General features: G+C 38.4%; 1 long non-coding RNA gene across 1 annotated transcript; it reads left to right on the top strand.

Moving 5' to 3' along the window:
* Positions 1-6,470: 6,470 nt before the first annotated feature.
* Positions 6,471-7,240, top strand: LOC117238453. The gene is made up of 3 exons (XR_004494202.1): positions 6,471-6,799; positions 6,874-6,945; positions 7,024-7,240. It is a non-coding gene; the product is annotated as an uncharacterized LOC117238453 (long non-coding RNA).
* Positions 7,241-7,744: the final 504 nt, after the last annotated feature.

Here is a 7,744-nt window from a genome sequence, read left to right as displayed (position 1 = left end):
CCTGGTGTGTCTGTAAGTACCATTGGTTGTTTTGCTTTTATTCTTGTGAGTTTCTTCAATTGACATTCCTTACATGTTCTTACGTAATCTTGAATTTCCCTTTTCATATTTTCCCAATAGTAGTGTTGTCGTATTCTTTGATAAGTTTTGGTAATTCCTTTGTGTCCTGCTACGCTTGATTCATGTTTTTCTCGTATTATGCTGTTCCGCGCTTCCACAGGTGGAGTAATTACTTCTCCAGTGCAAATGGTGATGGATAAGGTTTTTTCCATAAATATTTCTTTTAATTTTCTGATTGTATATCGCCAGGGTATTTCCTCTAAGTTTCCTTTGCTAATGCTAAACGAAGTTAACTGTTTTTCATTCACTACGTCTAATAGAGATCTTAGCGAGTTTAATAAATTTTCTGGTGTTATTGGAATATTTCTATTTTCCTTTATCGGTAGGGATATAATGTATTTTCCAGAATCGTAATTCAATCTTGCTTTCTCTAACATTAAATCTTCGTAACGAGGCAATTTTCCCGTTTCCTTCATTTCTAAGGCTCCCTTGTCTATCGGTTTGCTGTGTATATCTATAAATACTACTTTATGGTCACTTACTCTCGCAATCGAGTCTCGGGTTTCCGAAATTTTTAGTTCCGCAATTATCGTAGGTCTCGTGTCCTTTTCTTGTTGTTGAATTAGATCTGGAACTACAGTGGAGGTTTCCCTTTCGCTTGTCGTGTCCGTGTCTTCTTTTTCTCGATTGGTTATTTCTCTATCTGTACTTACATCGATTTCTGTTAGTGCTTGGTCTAAATATTTTATGGGGGTTTCTTCTATTGTAAAATGTTTTCGGGTAAAACCCTTCCCTTGATTTTTAGAATCACTGGATTGAGGCAAGACGCGCGGTTTGGCTTCGAATATGGGAGAATCTTCCGTTGACGTGTCTATTTCGAATCTTTTTGGGACAGGATAGCGAATCGGTGAGACTTCCTCTCTTTTCCTGATTGGTAAACAAACTTCCGGAGGGTTCCTAGATAGTGCGTCTGCGTTTGCGTTCGCTCTGCCTTCTTTGTATACAATATCAAATTCAAAGTCCGATAATTTTAATTTCCATTTCCAAATTCTGGAAGTAGGATCTTTGATAGAATGCATCCACACTAAAGGTTTATGATCGGTTACGATAGTGAACTTTCTTCCGTAAAGATACGGTCGGAAATGCATTGCGCTGTAAACAATTGCCAGACACTCCTTTTCTATGGTAGAGTAGTTTTGTTCGGCGGAATTTAATAGTCTTGAGGCATACGCAATCGGCAAATCCTTTCCGATTGGCCCTTGACTCAGTACTCCGCTTATTGCGTATCCCGATGCGTCTGTAGTAAGGTTAAAGGGTTTAGAAAAGTCTGGATATTGTAGAATGGGTTTCGTCATTAACGCTGTTTTTAAATTATTGAATGCATCTTCCTGATTTTCCGTCCATTTGAAGGGAGTATCCTTCTTTAATAGTTGTGTCAACGGTTTTGCGACCTTGGAGAAATCGGGTATAAATCTTCTGTAATATCCTGCTAGTCCCAGAAATTGTTTGATATTTTTCGCCTTCTTTGGTCGTGGAAATTTTGATACGGCTTCGACTTTCTTTGGATCGGGTTTCACGCCATCCTCACTAATTATATGTCCCAAATAATTCACCTCATGTCGTAAAAATTCGCACTTATCGGGTTGTAATCGTAATTTGGCTGTCCTCAGTCTTTCCATTAATTTATTAAATTTAATTTCGTGTTCCTGGAGAGACCTGGAATAAATCACTATGTCATCCAGATAGACGAATAGTTCTATTCCTTGCAGACCCGATAATACTGAGTTCATTAAACGTTGAAATGTTGCTGGGGCATTTTTTAATCCAAAGGGCATTCTTTTGAATTGAAAATGTCCGTATGGTGTCGAAAATGCCGTTTTGTGGGCATCTTCTTGCGACATACGGATCTGGTGAAAGCCTGATGCTAAGTCAAACGTGGAAAAATATTTTGCACTTCCTAATTGATCCAATATTTCTGTAATGTTGGGTAATGGGAAGGCATCGCCAATCGTTTTATCGTTCAATTTTCTATAATCGATAACTAATCTCCAGCGTTTGTTTCCTTGCGAATCGGGTTTTTTGGGTACGATCCATAACGGGGAGTTATATGGAGATATTGATGGTTCCACTACGTCCGTATCTAGTAATTCTTGAATCTGTCGATTTATCTCTTCTCGATGTATTGGTGGATATCGATACTGTTTGGTATTGATTGGTATATTATCCGTAGTAATTATTCTATGTTCTAGAACATCGGTTGCTTCCAATATATCTCCTGGAATATGAAATCTATCTTGATTGTTACGAATCAATTTTTTTACATTTTCCTTTTCTTCTTCGTTCAAGTGTTCGAGTCGTAGTAACTCATTAATTTTTTCATATCTGCTTTCCTTCGATTTTAGAACTGTATTACACGCTGTCCTAGGAAGCGGGGAGGGATTTTCAAATTCTTTAATCACCATCGTCGGTGTTGTAAATTCGTAATCTCTTGAGTTAGTATTTATTACTCTTATATAGCCTCTTCCTTTATGATTCCTCACAACTGCGTTTCCAAAATAGATTCCCTTGCTCGGCTCGATTCTTGGAATAAATCCCTCTTTTATCTCTGGATTAGCGATATTAATTGAACACGTTATTATACTTCGCTTCGGTATAATTATTTTCTCCTTAGTGTCGAAGGGAATATAAATATTTCCCCATTTGATATGTTTTTCTTCATAATCTAAACAAGCTTTACAACCTGCAAAAAATTCGGATCCTAAGATTCCGTCTTGATCGATTAGCAATGAATCATCGACTACATGAAAAATAACCGGATGGCCCGCAACCTGTATTACCGTCTGCCCTAGGGAGACCAGGCTCGTTGCCGTAATTCCTCGCACTTCAATTAATTCTTTCTCGTCGATGATGGCTGAATCGGGTAAAGCAGGTTTCTTGATAATATTGATTTCCGATCCAGAGTCTAACAATAAACTCGTTTTAGTTTTTAGATTTGGGGAAACTATTCGTGCAGTTGGGGTCGTTGGAGAATCGTTAAATTTTACTGAAATAATTCGGAGAGGTCGCCTTCCGAATCTGAATTCAACTCTTGATGGTTTTCCTTCGCCGGTTGTTTGTGTTTCGCTCTTTCCCTTTTGTCTTGAGATTCTGGATTCTCTGTCTGTGGCCTCGTTTGGTTGTGGGATGACTCCCCCACAGTATTTAGTGGCTGTTCGTTCGATCTTATTGTCGGCCTTTCGTTCGCTCCGTCTCTCGTTATGGGTGGTGGAGTTGATCTCGCGTGAGTGGCTGCTCTCGTCCTGTTTGTTGCCGTCGGCGCCGGTCGCCTGATTGCCGCTTGTACTCTTGGGCGATTCGGCGTATTGTTCCCTCGTGGCTCGCCCCATTCTCCCGAAGGACGTGTTTGGTTTCCCGACGGTCTCGAAGCGTAGGGTACGATTAATCCGGCGTCTACTCGGGCTTTAAATTTGTAACAGTCCTTCACTAAATGTCCGGGTTTTTTACAATAATTACACATGATATTTTGTCTATTAGTATTCGGTAAATTCTGCGATGGAGGTACTGATCTTCGATCTTGGCGGCTGTTTCTGATATTGTTATTAGTGTTCGAGGGACGTGCGTTATCGCGTCTATAATAGTTCGAGAGTGTCGGTCGATGGGGTCGCGTTCTGTCGGTTATTTGTCTCAATTCGTGTGTTGCTTTAACAGCTTGTCGATACGCATCTTCTAAAGTATGGTATCCTGCTATTTTTACTCGTACATATACCTCGTTCGGAAGTCCTTTAACGAAAGCTTCTCTCGTTTCCCAATCTATAGTATCTTGTACGTCGGGGGATATAATGCCGTAGTCGCCTCTTTCTCCGTCCATTATTGCTAATCTAAGATTTCTAACGCGATCCATATAATCTAGTATATCTTCCCCGGGTCGTTGAAATATCGTTCCTAATTCTCCTTTATATTCGTTAAGAGATTTCTTTGGGCCGAATAGATCCTTTAATTTGTTTCCGAAATCATTTAAACTCATTAATTCCGTGTCTTCGATGGCGAGGAACGCGTGTCCACGAAGCTTATTTACTAACAATTTTACCAATTGAGGTTCTTGATATCTGGGAATCATATTTCGCGCGCGTTCACAAGCTCTTAAAAAATGGAATACCGATGGTCGATATCCGTCAAACACTGGCACCGATTCGATCGCGTCTTTTAGCTTAATTGGTTGGGTATGTCCACCTGTCTGGACTGTTTCCTGTTGCGCTGTCGGCGGCGATCTGGGTGTTTGAGGTTCCTGTTTTGTTTTAAGCTCGAACAATCCGTTTTGTAATTCGGCGAGTTTCGCACTCATATCGCGAAAGTTCGCATCCCATGCTTTAAGTTTTTCCGACAATGTCAAAACCATTTCTTCGTCTAACGATTCTACTACAGTCGCCATTGTTTCTTAAATATATATTTTATTAATCGAGCGTGACAACTTTAATCTACTATGGAGCGTGTCGAATCGTTTAAACCAACTTTAATCCTCCGTGAATCGTATCCCACCGCTGCCACCAAAAATTTATAACTACTAATCTGTTACGTATCAATTTGTTTGTTTAAATCGATCAAATCTAAGGTTGAATTTTACTGAAAAAAAATTTTTTTTTTTTTATAGTTGAGTTTGAGTTTTGAATTTAATCGGAAAGGAAATAAATTAAAATGATATTATTGTGTATTTAATTCCGATTTAGGTTATTAATTAATACGGTAGTTGCTGCCACCAGTAGTCCAAAGACTATTTCAAAATATTTTATTTTTTATTATTTTCCTTTGCGTTTAATGGGTAGCGTTAACTGACGCTTAATGCAACCGGTAAACGAATTTCCCTTTTCGGCTAACCTGCTATGCGCAGGGATACTAGCGCGGGAGAGGATTAAAGCTGGGTACAATAAATATTTTTCCTCGTCGAACGGATTTTTACTTGAATGTGAAATGGGTTAGGTTATTATATATATATATATATATATTTGATTAGCTAGATATATATATTTTAGCGTTGCTGGATTAGATAGGAATGTGAGATTGTTTGTTGTTTTATATAAATTTATTTTTTCGTTTGACTTCCTCTTCTCTTTTAATTTCACTGTTAAGACCGAAACTCAATTCATTTACCCCGATGGATTCTGTCGCCACGATTTTCTTGCCTTTTGAATTTAGCTATCGAGGATAATTCTAACGATCCTCTCTGTGTGGGACTCGTGTGATTTCGCCAGCCTTGCCCAAAGACGGGTAATAATTTACCAACAGTGGGAGGAGGAAGGCGAAGATCGATGGGTGTTCTCGATAATCGAAAACACCGTTTGCACGAGCCGACACAGCGAACGATCTTTTGGTTAATTTCCCGAAGGGGGGATTGTTTTGTTATATCTTTCTTATAATCGCATGCAAGAATGGCAAGAATATCGGTTAATAGCAATACCGGTATCGTTCTTGATTTTCAATTGACCCCGACGGTATATTTATTAGTCCTTTCTGAGCGAGACTTGTGTGATTTCGCAAGCCTTGCCCAAAGATGGGTAATATTTTACCAACAATGGGAGGAGGAATGCGAAGATCAGTGGGTGTTTCAGTAGCTGAAAACACCGTTCGCACAAGCCGACACAACGGACAACTCCTTTGTTTAAAATTTAAGCAATATTTCTATCTTTAAAACCGTAAATGAAATCGATGATAGGAGGTTTTGATTCAATTCTCGAGGACAACGAGATTGCCAGAGAAGAAGAAAGTTTTGTAAACTTAATTTGCTTACCTTGAGGAAAAGGTGCTATCTGGTGCCATCACTCCAGCTGTCCCGGTGATCGTCGAAGGTTGTTGGGTTTATTATTTAATCTCGAATATAGTTTTCTATCAACCTTTACTTTATTAAACTATTTCGATACAAATTGAGTGACTTGCTAACTGAATTGATATCGTAATGAAGGCTTAAAATTTTACTTTATTTAATCGCGACTCTCTTCTCTTTATCGAAAAACTAAAGACCCCGAAACGCAAAATACTTATACAAATTTCTAGACGCAAAGAATAATGAGCCGTAGTAACAAACGATCGCAAACTAATGAACGAATAATGAACTGAAGAACGAATAAAGAATTAAAGAACGAATAATGCACGAATAATGAACTGAAGAACGAATAAAGAATTAAAGAACGAATAATGCACGAATAATGAACTGAAGAACGAATAAAGAATTAAAGAACGAATAATGCACGAATAATGAACTGAAGAACGAATAAAGAATTAAAGAACGAATAAAGCACGAATAATGAACTGAAGAACGAATAAAGAATTAAAGAACGAATAATGCACGAATAATGAACGCCGCGCTATGTTGCATCGCTTATTTATAATGCCATCCCCCACGGGGTGGTGGTCCGCTGGGGGTACGCTTCCGTGGGAATCGGGATGTTGCAGTTTGGGCTTCTTGGAATCGTACGTGACAAAATGTAAATTCCGTATTTCGACTTAGTTTCTATCAGTCCTGTGTTTCTGCTGAGCTAGCGTCTAGGAGATTTGAGGCATTCCACGCTGATCTAGTCCGTTTCGCGAGAAACTTCCACGTGCTGTACCGTGGGAATTACCGGTGTTTCTTCGGCGCGTGGAAGGGCTGGTGGCTGCAGCATCATTATTATTTTAAAGTTTGCTCGGGCAACACGCGCAACTCCGCTGCTCTCCCATAACAAAGACCTCCTCCTTCGAATTGTTTTGCGTAAGTTTGGATGTTTGCATATTAAGATTGTTTTGTGATTTTGATTGTTTTTCCCTTTTTTGCTATTTCCTTAGGCTTCGGTGATCGACGTTCGAACCATGTTTGCTGAGTCGTTTCTATCAGAGGTTCCTTTCCAGACTTCCCTGGTACGTATTTAGTCTTATTTTTAGTTCGTTTGGTTCGTCCTGTTTCGTTTTATTTAAAATATACCGTGTTGTTTCCAGCCCAAGCGAAAGAGGGATTCCGAAGAGGTTTTGGAGGCGCATCTTCGTCACCATGCTTCTGGGAGAAAGGGAATTTCCCCTGTTGTGCGCTATTGGTGTATGTGTGAGTTCAGCGAAATTTATCCCGGAGCTCCTTGCTTCGATTTTGATTTATTGTAGCTGTCTCAATTTTGTTGGTTCGCTGTTTTGATGTTCCTTATTATTATTAATTTTGTGTTCAATATGTGTATATATATATATATATATTTTTTTTAGTCTGATAGTGTTAGGTTATCTATTTTACATTTGTTAATTTTTTAATTTTATATTTCCCCCTTTTATTTAAATATATATATATATATATTTATACATTTGTAGTTTCCCATAAAATTTATTAAAGAAAAGTGTTAACAATGTGTTTTCATGATTTGTTTCTCGCGCCTGACTTCCATTAATCCCTAACATTCCTGTCGCCATGACGCGTGTAAATCCAACATGGCCGCTCATAAATGTCATCAGTAAAGTTTTTAGTGACGGGTCTTTAGTTTTGTTTGATATCGAAGTAATTTTCGTCTGTCGCTCGTTTTTTCCTTATTCGACCGCAATTAGAACATTTATTTATTAATATTATTTTAAAGTGACAATAGTATAACTCGTGTGAATATACGTATATATATATATGTTTATGTTGTGTGTCACTTCAGTATAGCTAATGTTTTGTAATTCTTTGATTGCATTATTT

Source organism: Bombus vosnesenskii, unplaced genomic scaffold, assembly GCF_011952255.1.
Source record: "Bombus vosnesenskii isolate JDL3184/JDL3185 unplaced genomic scaffold, Bvos_JDL3184-5_v1.1 scf7180000013504, whole genome shotgun sequence".
In the NCBI taxonomy this organism is placed as follows: Eukaryota; Metazoa; Arthropoda; class Insecta; order Hymenoptera; family Apidae; genus Bombus; species Bombus vosnesenskii.
Note: the sequence above shows the minus strand (reverse complement) of the source record. Positions and strands in the feature narration are given on the sequence as shown.